The sequence below is a fragment of the Felis catus genome, chromosome B3 (assembly GCF_018350175.1).
Source record: "Felis catus isolate Fca126 chromosome B3, F.catus_Fca126_mat1.0, whole genome shotgun sequence".
NCBI classification, from domain to species: domain Eukaryota; kingdom Metazoa; phylum Chordata; class Mammalia; order Carnivora; family Felidae; genus Felis; species Felis catus.
Window position 1 is genome coordinate 31785168 of NC_058373.1, and position 19874 is coordinate 31805041.

A 19874-nucleotide genomic window follows, 5' to 3' on the forward strand; every position below is an offset into this window, starting at 1 on the left:
TACGTCAAACGTCGATAAGGGTGTGGAAGAAGCGGAACGTTTATTCAGTGCTGGGGGGGATCTGAAGTGTCACCGTCACTTTGGAGAGCTGCGTGCACTATTCAGATTGAACGTAGGCATAGCCCATGCAGTTATCCTCCTGGGTACGTACCCAACACAAACGCGTGTGTGGATGCATCAACCAGCCGTCGTGAGAACATTCGTAGCAGCATTATTTGTATGAACCCCGAATGGAAGTCGCACAAATGCCCATCACAGTAGAATGGGGACATAGTCATACAGTGGAATATAGACAGCGATAAAAATCAGTGGGTGCCACTACATGAAGCCACAGGGAGGAATCTCTCACACATAATCTCTAGCAAAAGGAGCCGGACACAAAGTACCTACCCTGTGATTCCATAGAGATTTGGTTCAAAACCAGGCAAGCTTAAGCCCTGGGATTAAAAGTCAGGGTCTGAGATCTGCACGGGGAGATGGGGGAGTATGGGGGAGTTTTTGGGGTGCTGGCAGTACTATACCTCTTGACCTGTGGGACACGTGGGGCTTACACACGCAAGTCCACTTTGTGACAAACCACTGCAGTCGAACACATTTCTGTCTTGTGCCTTTGTCTGAATGTGTGTGTCTCACACACAGAAGTTAAAAACATTTAATGAATTAAAAAATAAAGGAATCTCGGCTCAAGTTTAAGCACACAAAGGCTCCGCGTCACCGTTCTCCTCTGGGGACCCTCCCAGCCGTCAGCAGTAATGGGTTCTTCTGGGCCCCGAGTTTTGGATGCTCCCAGGGGGGCCCTGCGCCCAGGCCCGCATGGCGGCCTCTTCCTGCTGCGAGGCCCTCTCCAGCCCTACCCTGGAGGGCCGACGGATTCTGCTCTGCCTCTGCAGGGCCCCCTGAGGACGGGCAGGCACAAGCGCTGGTCCTCGCTGAGGGCTTACACGATGCCGCGGAAGCTCCTGTGAGGCTCGGGTTGCTTCAGGGCCGTATCCAACATCATCCGGCTTGCGGATATGGATCTATAGCACTGGAACCCAGGCGTCACTCAAAGAACTGTGCTCTTTGCACCCCCTTGACTGAGGAAGGCTGGGAGCTTCACCCGGAGGGAAGAAGAAAGAAGAGTCCTGGCCTTGATGCGGAGCTGAGTCTGTCTATAGAAACTGAGTGGCACTGGTGGGGGAGGAGCCAGTGTCCACATGACTTCCCAAGGCCCCATTCTGCCCTTTGTTCCTGAGGCTAAAGCTGCCTCGGGTGGCGGGGGGGGGGGGGGGGGGGAAGAAGGGGTTCCCCCATCTGCTCCTCAGGGAGCCAGACACACGCCCAGGCCTCCCTGTGTCAGGAGAGGTGGGCTTGTGCCTCATGTCACAGTCCCCACCTACAGCTGGCCAGGTCTGTGAGAAAACAGCAGATTTGAATGAGCCTGCCTGATTCCATCGCTGGCTTCCCAGCTTCTCCTTCTGATGGGCCCTGCCCAAGGTAGGGGTTGGGGGACAGGGGCTTGGGGCAGGAAAGAGCTCTGCAGGATGCTGGAACCTTGGGCGGGTCAGTCTGTGTGTGTGTGGATGGAGGGCCGAGATCGTCATGGCCGGCGGTGGTCCTGAATAAGCTCCTGAGGTTTGGACCAGCTTCCTCCCAGCTCCGTGTCAACTCAGATGGCAAGTCTGAGGCCCTTTACAGGTGCGCTGAGCCACCCTTCCCTCCAGCACATGCTCTATGTCTCTCTCACACCTGCATTCATGCTGAACCTCCATTCCCACACTTGACCTTTTTACAGTCCACTGGGCGGTTTTGAATTGCATGCATGTGAGTGTGTGGGTGTGTCCATGTACGCACATGTGGTGGGGGGAGTCCCAGGGGGAGGGGGAGGGTCGCCCATGGGTACAGTCGCCCCTGTTCTCATTCAGGGCCTCACTCATTCTAAGACCCCACTGTTCTCCAATTCAACAGTCCTGGGGGTGAGCGAAGCTCTCTTTCTAACACTCCCTCCCCTTGACAGAGGAAGAAAGCTGAGGCTCAGAACAAGGGGAAAAGAGGCAGAGGGACAGCATGGCTCCTGATGAAAGGTGTCCTTGCCTCAGTCAGATGGCCCCTTCCGGAGGGAGGGCAACGAGTCCTTTGGGACTTGTTCCCTTGGAGAATAGTCCTATAGACCTTCCACAGGCCCCATGCCTCGCCTCCCAGCCTGGCTGCTCTCTGAGAACGAGGCCTCCCCAGGGGAATGGAGAGGAACCCTGGCTTACCCCCCTCAGCCTCTGCCCTGGCCAGTGCCCTCCATCCATGGGACCCAGAGGGGTAGCTCCCTGGCGGCCTGCCCTCCCTCCTCAGCTTCAGCCACCTCCACAGCTGAGCAGTGACCTTGGGCAGTAAAGCTGGGCTGGGAAGCCGCAGCCTGCAGGCGGGCAGCTCTGACCTCTCCCCACAGTCTGGGCTAGGCTGTCCGCTCAGGGTCATGCTCTGCGTCACAGCCCGGCCTTGAGAACACTTGGGACACCGTGCCCCAGATTCCTGTTGTGGTTCTGCCTCTCTGTCTGCTCCCTCCTTCCTCCCCAGTTCCCAGCCTGCTCTGGGGGTGGTGGACAGGATGGCAGCCTCTTCCCTGTCCCCTGTCTGGGCTAGCACATCTTCTGGGGACACTGAGCCTATCTGTGCCTGACCCTGAGTGCACCCTGTCCACCCGCTGGTCCCCCCACAAGACCCTGGCTCTCAGAGTCTGTTGAGGTGCAAGGCATTAGGTAGCCCCAGACTCAAACAATCCCTCTGCCGCTCAGTAAGGAGGCCAGCCGTGCTCTGAGCCTCAGTGTCCTCATCTGTGGAATGGGAAAATAGTCCTAACTCAAGGGATGGCTGTGCGGTGAGTGGGTGCGAGGAGGGCCGGCTCGGACCCTGGCACACAGGATGATGCTAACTCCTGTCTCAGTACCACCTTCTAATTTTTTTAATGTTTATTTATTTTTGAGAGCAAGAGAGCGAGAGAGTGAGAGTGAGCAGGGAAGGGGCAGAGACAGAGAGAGAGAGAGAGACAGAGAGAGAGAAGGAGACACAGAATCCGAAGGAGGCTCCAGGCTCTGAGCTGTCAGCACAGAGCCTGAACTGAGAGATCATGACCTGAGCCGCAGCCGGTGCTTAACCGAGTCACCCAGGCGCCCCTCACCTTCCGGGTGCTTTTAAAAAACTATTCTTGGGCCGCAAGAGTGGCTCAGTGGGTTAAGCGTCTGACTCTTGATTTCGGCTCAGGTCATGATCTCACGGTTTTGTGAGTTCGAGCCCTGCATCAGGCTCTGTGCTGGTGGCGCAGAGCTGGCTTGGGATTCTCTCTCTCCCCTCTCCCTCTCTGCCCCTACCCTGCTTGCTCTCTCTCTCTCTCAAAATAAATAAATAAATTTAATTTAAAAAAATAAAAAATTATTCTTCTAATAGCCCTGGGTATCTGGCAGGGAAGGAATGATTATCTGACTACTCCCATTTTATAGAAACTGAGGCCCAGCCCCTTCTGCACGCTCCTTATTGTTAATTAAAAAGAAAGGGTGGTGGTTATATCTCACAAAAGCCTGAAGAGGGCAATGTTTACCACTCACCCCCCCTTAAGAAGTTCTTATGGTGGAATCTGAGGTATCTCATCCACGCGGGAGTGTTCAAATATACCAACTATGTTGATCAGAAATGCCCTTCGACCTTCACTGTACAGATGGGGAAATGCCCAAGGTCACAGAGACTCAGTTATAAAGCCTAGGCTGGAAGCAGCTCAATAAACTAGCCGTCGGCCAACACTTGCTGAGCACCACTGTGTGCCAGGTCTGTCCCATGCTGGGGCCGGGGAGCACAGAGGACCCCCGAGTGTCCCTCCCTGCCTGCAGTGGTCTCCTGTCTACACAGAGAGGAGAGGGCAGGAAGTGCCTGTGACAGAGGGGAGCTCAGAGGAGGCTCTGAACCCTGGCTGGGGAGCTGGGAAGGCTTTCTGGAGGAGCTGATAACCTGAGTTGACTCTTGAGGATGAGGAGGTGTTACCTGGGGGTGGGGAGGGCTCTCTGGGCAGAGGAGACACTGTGGCAAAGGCAGGGAGGTGAGTGTGCGATGAGGAACAAAGCAGGGGAATTTCTGGAAGGCAGAGTGCAGGGAGATGAGTGTAGGGGTATGGCTGGAGAGGCAGCAGGGCAGACAGAAGAGGATCTTGAAGGATCGGCTCAGGGGCTTGGACTTGTCTTATAGGGCCACTGAAGGGCCTAATCTGCAGGACAGGTGTGTGTATGTGTGTGTGTGTGTGCGCGCGCGTGTGCATGTGCGCGTATGTGTGTGAGACAAGACTTCTGGGGCTGCCCAGCCCAGAGGGAATGCAGGCCAGGTGCAGTGAGCCAGGCAACAAGGGATGGGACCCATGCCAGCGGAGGCAGTAGGCGTGGATGAGGGCTGGAGCTGCAGGAGAGAGGAGAAGGAGGAGGAAGAGAGGAAGGAGGAGGAGGAGGAGGTGGAGTCTGGGGTCTTGGGGGACAGGGCAGAGGTATATGCACCCAGTGGGGAGAAGGACGTGCTGCCCTGGAGAGGGGTGAGGCATGTTGGGTGTGAGGTGGTCGCAGGCAGTTGATGGTGGTCAAGCTCGGGGAGCATCTTGGCTGCAGACAGGGTGGGGAGGGCGGCCCACGGAGGTCTAAGTGAAGCCTTGGAAGGAAGGGGATTTTCCAGGGGTAAGGAAAGTATAGCATGAGGAGGGGGGCTCTGGGACAATTGCCTCTGGGAGGAGGCAGCGGCGAGTGCCAGGGCGAGTGCCAATTCAGGGCGAGTGCCAGAAAGGTGGGAGAAAAACTGGCCGAGCCAAAGCCACGGAGCTTCAGAAAAGTGGGTCTTCGTTGGGTAATGATGCACTGGGTAAGACAGACTCTCCCCCTGCCCCCCTGCAGAGAACCTAAACACCTGGATACTAAGAAAAAACTACCTTCTTCAAAGCATGAAAGGGTGGGCAAGACACTGAGGACTCACGGGACAGAGATAAGGGACCCAGGAAGACTGCACAGTGAAAAAGAGGAGCCATAGTGACAAGCAACCTCACTCATGAATCTTGCACACAAAGCTGGGCAAAAACCAGACAAAAACTGACGTGCACAGTGTGATGCCCTTTAGAGAAAGTTAAAAACATGGACTATTAGGACATAGGGACTGAGGAGGCACACTTGGGTGGTGACAGGATAAAGCAGCAAAGCCAGACAGTAAGTTGGCACAGTGGTCATGTCTAGGGAAGGAGAGGCACCAGGGGCTTCTGGGCGCTGGCAGTGTTCTATTTCTTGACCTGGGTGGTGGTTTCAGGGGCATTTGCTTTAAAAGAAGTTGGTTGTGTTTTCTTTTTATTAAAAAAATGCTTATTTATCTATCTTGGTCGGGGGGTGGGGGGAGAGGGGCAGAGAGGAGGGAGAGAGAGGATCCCAAGCAGGCTCTGCCACTGTCAGCGCAAAGCCGGATGTGGGGCTCGAACCCACAAACTGTGAGATCATGTCCTGAACCTAACTCAGATGCTCAACCGACTGAGCCACCCAGGCGCCCCTGGTTGTATTTTATTTTTATGTTCCATGCGACCATGCGGGTTACATTTCATAATTTAAAAGGTTTTGGAAAAAAGCGTGAGAAGGCCCAATGGTTTCCAAATCTGCAGAGGGAGCCCCTGGGTATGTGGCCCCTGGTGACCTTGGCCAGTGCTCTGAATGCCAGAGTGCAGGGGGTGGGGGGAGGGGGATAGTGAGGTTGAGAAGGGAGGGGGGTGGGGGACACTGGGTGGAGGGGCACGGGGGTGGAGAGAGAGATGAGATAGGCAGGGAGGGGTGGATGGGGAGCAGGGGCTGGAGCAGGAGGTCAGAGCAGGGAGGGGCTTCGCTCTTCAAGGGGAAGGAAGAAGCCTGAGGCCACCGCAGGCAGGTGTGGACAGGTGTCTGGATCAGAGGCAGTGTGGGTGGGAGGGCTCTGCAGCGGGTGGAGTGGGTGCAGAGGGTGGGTGGTGAGCCTGAACCAGTGCGATGGGTTTGCTGGGCCCAGCTCACACCCTTCCCTCCTTCGCTCTTCCCTGGGGGGCCATCTAACCTCTGGGTGGCCAGGCCCCGAGAACCCACCGCGGGCAGGCCCAGGCTACCAGCCATGTGGTTTGCCTTTACCGCCGGTAGAGGGCAGCCGCCTCCCACAGATGCTCCGCCTTCAGGCTGCGGCGGGAATGAGGCTGGCCTGAGCAGGCCCCACAGCTCATGGGGGAAGGAGGGAGATGCATACTGGGCTGTCTTGTCCAGCCCCACACATGTCCCTCCTCCAAGAGGTCCTGCCCAGGAACTCCCATCTCGGAAGTTCTGATGAATGTCCTCTGCCAAAAATCACCCATAGAGGCCAGAGAGGGGCAGTGACTTGCCCAAGGTAACACAGCAAATCCCAAACCTCACCTGGGGCCTCCGTCTTAAGCCAGCCCCCGGGCCTAAGTGGGGAGTGGAGCAGCTTGGGACAAGAGCCACCTCCAAGCAGAAGGGACCACATCGAAGTGACCCCATCTGAATAACCCCCATTCAAAGTAACACCTGCACCGTGTTGGACACTTGAAGCTGAGCCTTGTGCAGAAGGAACAGTTGTGAGGGACCCGGATGCGGTTTAGAAAGTGTACCAAACACGTGCACACATGCACACACCAACTAAACCTTCACAGACGAGACACGATTCTTCTCCCCACCTAGGAAGCCACACTATGGACACCAGGCCTGGACAGGACCTACAGGAGTCACGGGCCCGATAACTGAAGTTCCCCCCTTGAATGCCTACCACTGGCCAGTCGTCTAATTTGAACAAGGAGCCTCCAGAGGAGGTATTTGCATTCCTAGATCCCTGAGGAGGAAGCTGGGGCCCAGGGTGGGGGGGGTGAGAGGGCTGTGGGTCTTGTTCAAAGTTGCCCCACTGATAGGAGTAGAGCCGCAGTCGACGTGGGTCCCCTGCGTGTTGCTGAAGGACTGTTCCGCAGGCCCAGGGAGCCTGGGATGGCAAATCGGGGCTACGGTCTCCACTCTGCCCTTGACCTTCTCCCCTCCCCAGGGACTGGGGCTATTTGTCCTAGGCCAGGTGTCTTCTGGGGGAAGGGAGGTGTGCGCATCACCCAGGCCTGTCTGATTCCCTTCAAGCTTGTGAGGTGCTCTGAGGGCCCACCCGGGCTGCTTTTCTGAGTCAGAGATAGAAAGATTCCCACCCTCTCGCCCCCTGCCTCCTCGACCCCCTCCTCCCTGTCCCAGGCCACCAGGCCTATTTCCTGCTGTCCCTGTACCCCGCTACACAAGGCTGAGGGGGGCCAGTTGTATCCCTCAGGAATACAATATTGGCCCTCTGCCAATAATGAAATCAGCCAATAATGTAGTGTTTCTATCCCCCAACCCTGGGATTTCCTCTGCTCAGAGGGGCATCTCCTGGTGGCACCCCCCTCCTACTGTCCTGGCACACTGGTCTGATCTCCATAGCCTCCTCCTACAGGCAGGCCTCCTACTTCACTTCTTTGGGCCTCAAAATGCAACCTTCCTCTCTGGTAGAGGAAAGACGGCTGAACTGCTCTCGGCAAGAGGTGGCGGCTAACCACCCTCCCCTGGAAACTGGACCAGTCTTAGAGAATTGCAGAGGCACACCGTGAGCTTCTGGAACTTCCTCGCAGCTGCTGCCTCCCTCCTGGAATGTTTGCTGTGCCTGAGAAGCCCTGTCACCCTGAGACTGCCATGCTGTGAGGAAGCTCCAGATAATGGTGTGGGAGGGACCGTGTCCATCTACCCCCCCGAGGCTCTAGTTCCTTGCCCTAGAGGCCACCGCAGCTGAGGACCCACACGCCAGGGAACGGAGACCAGCCCTCCATGCTATGCCTTGGCCTAGCTCCTGATGCCAAGAACAGAGATAGAAAAGTATGAGAAAAGTGATCACTTCAAGTCACAATATTTGGGGATGGTTCGTTATGCAGCAATAGATAAATGGAACATCCTCCCTGGCCTCTGGAACCCTTCAATGGCTCCCACATGCCCTCATGATAAACTTCCAGCTTTGAATTTCAAGGCCATCTGAACCAGCAAAACTAGACTCCCTTCAGAAATTGGTCACTGTCACTCTGATCATGGGCCAGCCTTCCTGGGTCCCTCTCTATCTCTGATGCCTTGTTGCCTCCGTCAAGAAGCCATCCTGATCCCCTACCCTCCAGACTGGCACTCCCCACCGGGGACCACCTATACACTCTCCCTCTAGCTCCTGGGACACCCTGGCAGCATAGAAGCGTCTTCTCTCCATAGACTCTGGTGGCCATTCTGAGATGGGGAAGGAGGGCCAGGCAGGCCCTCCAGGACTGGTAGCCAGGGACACTGCTTCTGCCAGATCTGCCATCATGCGATGGAGCTCCTGCAGGTCCCCTCAGGGTGTCTGACAGGCCACCCTTGGCCACTCTAAATCATCCAATACCTTTAATGGGAATTAGCCTCATTTCTTTAAAATCAAATGGATACATTCAGCCTGTGCAAATCGGTGCTAGCCTCCCCTAGTTCCAAGATCAGAGCTCTGAGCAAGGGCCCAGTTCTAGGGGGCTGTCTCAAGGAAGCAGGAGTGAGGTGGGGGTGGGGGGGGGCAGATTATGCTAAATATCTCCTGAAAGGGGATGGAACTCCAGGGCTCATGCTGGCCAAGTAGCCCCTCACTCACAGGTACCCCCAGGGTCATGCCTCTAAATCCATAACCCCTCTGCCCTTGGCCATTGCTCAGCCAGGGAAGCTCCCTTCTGTCCCCTTTCCTTCACTCTCTCTTGAACCTCTTCACCACCAGAGGGAGGGCCAGGGAGGCCTGAGAGTCCCACTGGCTGGAGAGGACGGGAGGCCTGGGAAGACCCACCAGACGCCAGGCAGCAAGGGTGTGGCCAAGTGGGAGGGGCTGCTCTTGGCGAGGGGGTGGTGTCGAAGGGTGCCCTGGAGGGGGTGTGACTCTGGAGGATCACTTCACGGGCCACCATTCTTGAGGCAGCCAGGGGCTCTGCTTCTGAATTGGGCACAGTCGAGAGCTATAGAAGGTCCTGGAGCCAGGGCCCTGCTCACACACCAGATCCCTGCTCCCGTTACGCCTTGAATGTCAGCTGAGCTACAAGGAAATCTGTGCAAATTGCTGTTTTAAGACAGGTTCCCTGAGGGGGAGGCAGTTGCTTCTTTGTTCAGCCCAAGGTTACAGCAAAGAAACAAAAGGAGTGAATTTTCCCTTCCTTCTGTTCTTTATTTTCCTTTCTGCTGCATCGGAGATGGCGCCTTTTGTGCTTAGCACAGTGAAGCTCAGAGGGGTGGTGAGGCCTTGGCCAGTGCTGACCTGAGCCCCAGCCTAACTGGCCCTGCGGGATCCAGGGGGGCTAATTGGGCTGGGTAGAGACAAAGGGGCTGGAGGTGGGGCTGGCTTGGGGGAGGGGCTTCCTGGAGGACGCTCTTTCTTTTTATTCCCCTTTCCCCTCCCAGGCCTCCCAGAATCCTGCCCCACCTTCAAGGCGGTACCCTGGGCCTTTACCTCTTCTCCGCCAGGAATACCCACTGGACCACCCCAAGCCCAGCTATCAGCCACGCCTCCTCAGGTCTGTGGCTCAGAGTCCTTCCTCTCTGGACTCTGATTGGGGCTGGCCCTTGCCCGCAGCCCATGGAAGTACAGGGCCAGGCACTCAGGGGGCTGGTGAAGGGAGTGACCCCAGCTCTGGCCTCCCAGGCCCTGTTTATTCTTCCATAAAGAACCCCTACTCCGCTGGTCGCCTCCCATCACAATCCTGTCTGGTCAGAGCTTTGCTGCCTCTGAATGCCCCATGTGGGGTGCGGGGAGAGCCCTGGCTGGAGTCTAGAACCCTGGGTTCTAATCCAGCCTCTGCTCACATCTGTTGTGCATCCTTAAGCAAGGTCCTTGCCCACTCTGTGCCTCATCATCTGCAAGCTGGGGCGATGATCCCGGCTGGGGATATGCTACACGGTTCTTGCCCCAGTAGAAGAGGAAATGCTTTCGTAACTGGGGTCCAAATGAGGTGTTGTGACTAACCCAGGCAGCTCAGAGCCCCTGGCCGGGGGCTGACCACTTCCTCTGAAATGCCCCCAATCTGTGTCACCCCCTTCCTCTCACAGCCCTTGTGAGCTGTGCCCTACCTGCAAGTCTTCTCTGCCTACCTGCCCCAGGCTAGCCCAGGCCCAGCCACTTTCTAGGATGTAGGGCTGGCCCTCCAAGAGTCCAGAACCAGGGCCTGGATTAGCAGGAGACGATGGTCACTTTAAGGCATTTTCCCAGAAGCCCTTCTCTCTTCTCTTTCTGGGTTCCTGTGTGTGGGCTCCAGATGGGGACCCTGCAGAAGGTTCCTGTGAACACAGGCCTATGGGGGCCAATGCCTGCAGGCCTGATCTTCCAGTCCTCCCTGCACCTTGCTCTGGGAACACTGCTACTCGTTGCCAGGCAACACCCCCCAACACACCTGCCTGCTGGTTGAACCAACCCCTCCTCCCAGAAGCAGTGGGTATGGAGGTAGACTTACACAGCTATCCGGGAGGCCTGGGGCAGCTTTGGGGGCTGGAGCGGATGGGGACTCTGGCTCCCCCATCTTTCTGGCTGGCCGTCTTGTTCCCCAGGATGGGTCCCCAGGGACCGTTGCTACAACAAGTGCCTGCCTGGTGACTGAGCCCAGCCCTGAACTGGAGCAGGCAGACTCGAGGGGCCACTTCCCCTTTGTTCCAGGGTGGGGAGCATCTGGGTGGGGAGCCTTCGTCAAGCTAGGCTCATTCCTTGGCCAGGGAACAGCAAGGAGGTGGCAGGGCCTGGGAGGGCTGTGGGGCCAGGAGCCCAGGAAAGGGCAAGGGCCTGAGGGCTCTGGCTTCTTCCTCCCCCAGCAACCCTCTGCCCCTGCCTGCCCTCTAGCTATACCTCAGTTTCCTTCTTTTTCTCCCCCCTCAGTCTCCCCTCTCTCTCTCTCCTCTACCCCCATGCCCCACCCCCACCCTCCCAGCAATCTCCCCACTGCAGCTGGGTGGGCTGGGCTCTTCATGCAGCTGGACGGCATGGCTTAGGGCCCCACGCCTGCCCCCCGGGCCTTCCCATCTCTGCTTTCCTGATGGTCTGGACAAATTCCTTTCCCTTTAGTTCAGTGGAGACATGGGTGGATGTTTTTAAAAGGAACTCACTGGGAAGCAAAGGGAAAACAAACCCAAACAAAGCAGCCCGCCATCTAGAAACGGCCTTGGTCACTAAGGCAGCCATCTGTTTTAACCACCCTTGGCCTGGGCTGTAGAGACCCTCTCCCAGGGCATGGAGGGGTCTGTCAGTCTTTTTCCCAACTGTGTTGGGTCCAGACTGTCTGTCTCAGGCCAGCTTGGCCTCAAAGCCTCTCCTGATAGGCACCCCCTCTACACCCAGCTAAGTGCCTGCACAGAGCTGGGACTCCATAAATACTTGTTCAGCTATTTAATGAACAGATGAGTGAATGTCAGAGGTCTCTGGGGCCTCAATGGTGGCACAATAATATCTGACCGGATGGTCTAAGACAGACAACCCACCTGTCTCAAAGTCTCCCCCCCCCGTCTAAGGAGGCCCCTACCCCTGGCTGCTGGGTGCTGGCCCAGGATTCTGCATGCGTGGGGGCCTCTGGCCTCAGTTAGTGTTGCAAGCGGGCCCTTACTCTGCTCATGTGCAAGCCTCATTTTTCACTTAATTCACTCTGAGATCCTGGAGAGATCCTTTTCCTAACTGGGGTTTTTTCCTCTATACACGAGGGACAGGGCAGGAGAGCTGGACAGGACAACCCCCCCAAGCTGCTTTGTGGCTCAGATCTGAGTTGGCCCAGAGCAGTAGAGAGACAGGGGACTGCAAGTTTGCTCAGTGCTGGGTTCCAGTGCCCGTTCTGCTTCTAATTATCTGTGTGATGTTGTTCAGCGCAGTCCTTAACCTCTGTGAGCCAGTTTCCTCCTCTGTAAGATGGAGAGCATGACCTCCCCCATCTCCTTGAGCTGTGGGAGATTTAATGAGCTTGTGGATGTAAAGCCCAGAGCAGGGGACCTGGCAAATGGACGGCTCTGGGAATGTTACTCGCACCTCTGTGTGACTCATGGGGGCTCCGGAGGGTCAAATACTCCTCCACAATGAAAAAATGAGGCTCCTGATGGAGATGGCCATCCTCTCTGGACAGCACCAGCCACCCAGATGGCATCCCAGATGTCGGCCTAGACCTTCCTGATCCCGCCCCCCAGGGAAATGGGCTGCTGTATTCTGCTGTGTGCCCCTCCCATCCCATGACCTGGGGCCAGAAGCCTGGAATAAAGGCGAAGCCAGACTGGTGCCCACTCCCAGCCCAGCCTTCAGCCAACCCCTCACTGAGTGGGGCCCGGTGCTCCTGCACCCGCTGTGCTACCAATCGATTGAATCTGCTCCCATCCTCGGGCGTGCCATGAATTTTTCATCAAAGGTCTGTAGACTTTGGGAAACGCACAATTAGAAGCCCCATCAATAATGTACCACGTGGAGGCATCGGCCACGCTCAGCCAGACCCCAGACGTGGCTGTCTTCCAGCCCTGCTCTGGAGGGAGGCAGAGGGGCACCAAGACCCTTCAGGGGGTCAATCCCTGGACACAGAGCAAGTGTGGGATGCTGAGAGAGAGGGGAAGTCATTCCCGAAGAGTTGAGCCTGTCCCCTTGAAATCCCACCGGGACCTGCGTGATCTCAGACACTTCATCTATAAAATAGGTGCTAAGGAGCCCCCCACCCCCACCCCTGAAAGCGTGGTGAGACACAGCAGACAGTTGCTATGTCAAGGTTAGGGTTCTTTGCGGGGAGGGGGACAATCTTCTGTGGGGTTCGGGAAGCAGGAAGGCATCAGGCTGGGTGGGGAGGAGGGAGAAGGGAGCACAGAGACGCTGGGTGGTACTGGGGGCACTTTATTCACCCGGCTTGGGGGTCAAGGTCCACCGTGATCCTGCCCCCTCTCCTCCAGCCTCACAGCTCACGGGAAGAGCGGAGGGTCTGTTCTGCCCTCTCTGTGCCTTTGTAGTTCCTCTACCGACAGAACGGAGGCGACTTCACCCTGTCTCTGCAGATCCATTCTTCAGAGTGGCCTCCAGACAAAAGCTTTCCTCATTCATTCTCCTTGGCTAGAAGGGATGGCGGCTTCCTTTTCTGACTTTCTCGAGCCTGAACCAGTCAGGTAATAACAAGGGCTCATCGTGGGCAGGCGCCGTTCTAAATACTTTATGCAGCTCACTCTAATTATGCCTCCAATTAACCCAACAAGGCAGCTGCCACTATACCCATTCTACAGAGGAGGGGAGTGAGGCAGGAAGGGGTCAGGGAAGTGGTCTCGGTGGGAGAGCTTTTCCTGAGTCCACACTCTTTTTTTTATTTAAAAAAAATTTTTTTTTAAATGTTTATTTTTGAGAGAGAGAGAGAAACAGAGTGTGAGTGGGGGAGGGGCAGAGAGAGACAGAGAGTCACAGAATCCGAAGCAGGAAGCAGACTCTAGGCTCCGAGCTGGCAGCACAGAGCCAGACTCGGGGCTCGAACCCACAAACTGTGAGATCGTGACCTGAGCCAAAGTCAGATGGTTACTGACTGAGCCACCCAGGAGCCCCTTAAGTCCACACTCTTAGCCACCTGCTCAGACCCTGGGGCTGGCCCTCCTGTCCCCAACAGGCCTTCCAGTCTGTGAGGGCAGGGTTCATGCTCCCTGCTTCCTCACTGGACCTATAGCTCAGTGGAACTCAGGGCAGGGAGCATAGGCCATCAGTCTCCACTGGCTACTGTGCTCCTCAACCCCACAGGTTCCAGGCCTGGCTCCTACATTTTGAGGCTCTCCTGACCACAGTTCCTTCCTGCAATAGAGCCACTGAATTGACACAGGGGAGGGGAGAAGAGACTAGAACAGAGATGGTGCACACCGTGGCTTCCGGCATGCTGTCAGATTTCTCCGGGCCCCGCCTAGCCGTGGGCCTCCACTCTAGCCTAGGACGGGGCTTGTGGGCACCCAGGGTTCTGTGTCCCTGCATGCGAGCTGTGTGGGCCTGAGACACCAGTACCTGCATGTGCCAAGCAAACACGAATCCCTATTCCTAAGACCCTCTCCTGGCAGAAATGCCATCAGTGGGCCTGAAACACTTTGGGAGGTCTGAACACCCCCCCCCCCCAACCCCACCCCCTCCACCACCACTATCACCAACATCCAGCTAAATCCCAGACCCAGGTGCTTGGGCAGGATACGTAGAGCTGTCTGTGGCAGAGGACTCATGGGTTCCTGGGAGACAACTGGGGGGGGGGGGGTGGGCAGGGAGCGGGGTAAAGCCCTCTCTCTTTGTGTGCCTCCCCAGTAGTGTGCTGCATTTGGCCCTAATGAGTCTATTGCCCACCTGAGACTTCCATGACTCTATTAGTGGGCAGTCAGAGCAAGAGGGATGTGTGACCTTCCATCTATGGGGGACCATAAGTACTGCCCATCCCCCAACCCAGGCTAAGGAAGCTGGGGGTCCTCCGGTTCAACACACCCTCTCCAGTAGCCCCATTTGGCTTGGCCCTGTACCGGGCACCTGGTATCCAGATGTGACCAAGGTTTGGGACTTATATTGTCTTCGAGGAGCCTGTATGGAAGTGGATATGGCAGCAGGCACAGTGTGATATGAGACATCAGTATGGTAAGGACAGTATTTGGGGAGCCCCTCAACCAGGCCCCTTCTCACCCTGGGATGCAGGCAAAGGTATAAAGAAGGCCATCACACAATGAGTTTTGGAATGGGTTTTGAAGGATGAGTAGGAGTTTGCCAGGTGATAAAGGAGTGAGGAAGGGGTGCACTCCTGGCAAAGGGACCAGCAGGGACAAAGGTGTTTGTGGGGGAAGTATAGACAGATGGGACATATGGTGAGGAGGGGTGGTGAGAAAGGAGGCTGGTGTGGCTGCAGGGCCTAGTCATGGGGCATTGAATGCCAGGCCAAGGCCCAACTGTGGAGGCTGTTATAGTCAGGTGAGGTGGGCTGGGCTGGAGCTACATACTGAAGATGAATTTCCAAAGATAACTTCCAGGATAAGGCTTGGTTTCCTTGTTTTTTTTTTTTGTTTTTTAAGTTTTTATTTATTTTGAGAGACAGAGAGAGATCGAGTGGGAGAGGGTCAGAGAGAGGGACAGACAGAATCCTAAACAGGCTCTGTGCTGTCAGCACAGTGCCCGTTGTGGGGCTCGAACTCACAAACTGTGAGATCATGACCTGAGTCAAGATCAAGAGTTGGACACTTAACTGACTGAGCAGCCCAGGTGCCTGGGCCTGGTTTCCTTGTAAACATGCCCAGCACACCTCACAGGTCACCACAGAGAGGGCAAGAGGATTCCCAGCACTGGCCTGGCAGGGTCAGCTCAGCACTGTAATCCCCCAGGGTCAGGAAAGCCGTCTTGAGATCTGTGCCGAGGGCTGGAAGCACAGTCTAGCAGAGCTGCTAGGGGCTGAGACCCTTCTGGAAGAAAGAGCAGCCCTGAGAGGAGTCGGGTTGGGATGCCGGCTGCCAAGAGCCTTGGGATGAGGAGATGGCCAAGGGCAGGCATTGTTAGGATGCTGCCATTTCTCAGTCGTCTGGGTGAGCCATCTGCCTGGCATCCTGGGGCCACCAGGCCATGCCCACTCTGCTCGGGGGGCTGCCCAAGTCTAGGCCCCTGCACCGCCCTTGACCCATGCTACTCAAGAGAAAGAGAGACTTGGCAGGGGCTTCTCAGCCCCCTCCAGCCCCGTGACTCACTGATGTCACTGTTCTTGGAGCAGGCACCTTCCAAACCTCAGGCTGAGGGAGCCAAAGCTGGGACCAGAACCAGAACCCTGCCTTTCAGCCCCCAGGGGCAGCCAGCCTTTCAGGGGATGGCTTGACTGGCATCTGGGGGCTTCCTCTAGAGGGCAAGGCCTGGCCAAGTCAGGCTCAGAGGGATTCTGCAAGGGCCTCAGACCAAGCATAGCTCCCCAGGGCGGGGAGCTAGGTGCGGGGATCCAGATGGAGGAAGAGGAAGTCTTGGCCGTACCTTCAGGGGTCCTAGACCGAGGGAAGAGACAGTGCCCCACCCTGAGGAGCCCCAGTCTGATGAGGATGTCATGTGCCCGCTCTGGAGCACATCTGAGGTGGAGGCAGGACCCATACACGCCTGATAAGGACACATGAAAAGAACAGATGGTGCCAACAAGTGCAAATTAATTGAGCGAAGCCTGTGTACATAGGCGCTGTGAACAGGCGGCGTGACAGGCCCAGGAGAGGTGGCGAGGGGTGGGGGGGGCAGGGCAGGGAGTGGGCAGAAGCTGTAACGAGCACTTATCGATGTCTCTCTGGATCTGCAGCCAGAGCACGGTTATTGACAAAGCCTGTCTATAAATCTCCCGGCCATGTCTCCAGGAACCTTAATTATGGGGCCTCATTACCCCTCACACCTCTAGGCACGGGGGACCGGCATGGCGGCTGCTGACACTGCGGCTGGCCTGTGACGGCCCGGCTGAACCCCTGCAGCAAGAGATGCCCAGCTGGGGTGTTTCGGGGGGTCACCATTTAGAGTCCTGTGCCCTGTGGAGCTGATGGAGCTCAGCTCCAGGCCAAGGGCACAGGGGTGAAGACTTTGGAGCCAGAGAGCTCAGGGTTTCCAGGCCGGTTTTCCTATTTAGTGTTGACTCTCCTGAGCACTTTGCCCCGCTCCGCCCCCCTCACCCTAGCCTCAGTTTCATCATCTGTATAGTGGGGAGAGGGCCGTGATGAAGATTAAGTGGACAAAGTCTGTCCAGGGTCGAGCACGGAGCCTGGCACCGGTGCATGTATAACACGTGCCCCCCCCCCCCATCACCCTGCCTAAAGCTACTGAGAGAGAGCAAAGCAGCCCCAGGGGCCAGGAGCTGGCCCAGCCGCACCGCTACACCTGGGTGTTCTGTGGGCCTACTTCACAGCATCACATGAAGCCACTTTCTGACCGTGATGGAGCAAGACAAAAACAAAGCCACTCGGAAATCGTGTCTGAACACAGCTAAAACACAAATATTGTTCAAACCACAAAAATGAGGGGCGCCTGGGTGACTCAGTCAGTTAAGCGTCCGGCTTCGGCTCAGGTCACGATCTCGCGGTTTGTGAGTTCGAGCCCTGCGTCTGGCCTGTGCTGATAGCTCGGAGTCTGGAGCCTGCTTCTGATTCTGTATCTCCCTATCTCTCTGCTTCTCCCCTGTTCACGCTCTCTCTCTCTCTCTCTCTCTCTCTCTCTCTCTCTCTCAAAAATAAACATTAAAAAAAAAAAAAAAAAAAACACAAAAATGACCAGTCGACTTCTCTGGCCAAATTGAGTGCCTGCTCCTTTATCAAGGACAGCTTTGTTCCTCCTGCCTTCTGGATGAGAATTCAGAATTACTCCGCCTCCTGTAGAGCATGCAACCAGAGCAAAGGCCTGTGTCCTCAAACACTGTCTCAAATCACCTAACTAGAGCTGAATCCTTTCCGTCCTTTCCAACACATCCTTCCAGATGCCCCCACCCCTTGGCTGCAATGAATCAATAAACTCAGTTCTATTACAGGTGTGCACTTGGCTGTCTTTGGCTGGAGGGGATTGGGAGTACAGAGTACAGAGCACTGTCTCTTTAGATTCTTGTGTTCTCCAGGGTGGAATTCTAGGCTATTTTCACCCACCCACGCCCCTTTCATCATTTCTGTGAAGGTGTGCGTGCCCCCTGCTTTCAATTCATTGTCTCCTCCTCAAGCCACAAGAGGAAAGCCTCAGAGCCGGGCTGCAAGGAAGGGGGAGAGGTCCTGAGGGCCACCTGCCAGGTCTCTGCTGTGGGGAGGAGGAGCCGCAGGCAGGACATCCGGGCATCTGGGGGGATCCAAGGAGGCTGAGATAATCTTGAGCCAAGGGGACAGTGGATGGAGAGACTGGAGCTCCCTGTTTCCTAGCGCTCACCTTAGCCCCTGGAAAGCCAGCACGAGGACAGTCAATGAGCTTCTAGTGAGCTAGAAGGAGCAGATTCCCAAGGGCTTTCTGGAGGGGAGGATGGCATGACTGGGCAATCTCTTAGGGTACTTGAGGTTGGGACATCTGTAGGGCCCCATCCCTGGGAGCTCACCTACTTTGCCTCTGCCTCTCCAACCTCATCTAGATTCTTTCTTAGGGGCCATTATGTCCTCTACTCACCCCCATCCTCATTGGCTGGACCCTTTCTGGCTGGTTTGCCTCTCCTGCCTCCAGCTCATGCCAGCACATCCTTCGCAGCCTTGAGTTGCTAGAAATGGTACTCCCTCTCTGCCAGGCTCCGGGCTCACCCCACAGCTTCACAAAGTGGCTCTGCTTTAGACTCCTGTGCAATGCTTCTGGTAATCCATGTGTCACACACTTCGCCTCTGGGAACTCGAGCCTCGCGGCAGTTGGCACCTTCAGAAACCCTTCTCATCTGGCTTGTCACCCGGCCTCTTTTGGCTACTTCCCCCCTCATGACTCACCTCCCCCCATGAATCCTCCTGGGCCCAGACCTTCACGATGCAGCCAGCAGTGAGGGGAGGGGCTTCCTGAGGGGCACTCCCACCTGGGGGCACCCTCCCCTACTCAGTCTCCTGGGATGCCTGTGCCCCTGCCCACCTCGGGCCCAGGGTTCCGTCTCAGAATCCTGAGCTAGACTTCTGCTTCAAGAAGAAGAATCTTCTTCTAGAATCTCAGCGAGACTTCTGCTTCAAGTCCATCTCCAGTCGTGCCTCAGGACCACCCTCCCAGAGTTTTTAAGCTCCCTGCCCATTTTTGAGGTCCAGATCTCAGGCCCTGCCTGCTGAGATGGAAGTAAAATCCTCAGTAGGGCAGAGGACTTGGAGAGGTCTGGGATAGGCAGGGCTGATAGTTGGCAACGGATTCCCTTAGGGAGGGGCTGATGGTTGTCTGTTGTCTGATAGGAAGGTCTTGCAGGGGCTGAGAGAGATAGGCTCTCTACCCCTTCCCCCCACTTCCCTACACTGTCCCCTATATCTTTCTGTGAATGAAGGTGCCAGAGGCCCCTCACGGCTCACAGAGCCCTCTGCAGGCACCATGGGATTTTTGCAGCCAGCCTACAGGGTAAGGGTTATCATTATCCCATTTCACAGCTGGAAAGACTCAGCTTCTTGTAGGCGCTGGCTGGGAGCTGAGCGGAAAGCAAACTTCCAGTGTCTGATCCAGACCTATCATCTCCCCGGGCTATGTGGCTGCCTAGGAAGCGGCCTTTTTATGTATTAATGGCCACATTTACTGAGTACCTACTGTGTACCAGGCACCTGGGGTGGGGTTGGGGAAGGGGACATAAGACAGAATGTAGAAGAGCCAAGGCTCGGAGCTGTGAGTGAATACCATTATGGTTAGGCGTGGGTAGAATATTCTGGGTTGGAGCACAGGTTTCAGAGGTCACAGGGGCCACCAAGGCTGAGGGACTCATGCCGCAGGTGAGGGAGCCATGGCAGGTTTACAGTAAGGGCAACACGCCTGGATTTGCACTTAGGATAGGTCACCTGGTAGCTATGTCCTAGAACGGAGGGGGCCAAGTGAGCAGGAGGGCCCCATTAGTGGACTGTCAGCTCCTGGTCTCTGAGTTAGCCTGCTGAGGGAGCCCCCCACCCACATAGAGGAGAAGAAGGGGTCTTCCTCTTGGCCCCCATGAGGCTCTCCCCCACTGTGAAGCAGGGTTCCCCACGCAGCCAGAGGAGGAAGGATGAGATGCCTCCAGTCTCCCCAACCAGTCCTCTGAGGGGGTCTGGCCGCCAGGCCCTTGCCCTTGCTGGCCCTTCTAAATCCCCAGACCACTGTTCAGCTGTCCCCAAGGTCCACCGCGAGGAGGTGGATTTGCATATCTGAGAGTAAAAAAAAATTCTGTCGGCAGAAGCTTAGCGCCATCAGGGCTGCTGAGCCCCCCT

General features: G+C 56.3%; 1 protein-coding gene and 1 long non-coding RNA gene across 13 annotated transcripts in view; one reads left to right on the top strand and one right to left on the bottom strand.

The window, feature by feature from the left end:
• Positions 1–19874, bottom strand: part of CCDC33 (coiled-coil domain containing 33) — a 111902-nt gene that overhangs the window by 9541 nt on the left and 82487 nt on the right. The window lies entirely within an intron of this gene.
• Positions 1290–8572, top strand: LOC123385856. Its single transcript, XR_006599008.1, has 3 exons — positions 1290–1476; positions 6693–6820; positions 7530–8572. It is a non-coding gene; the product is annotated as an uncharacterized LOC123385856 (long non-coding RNA).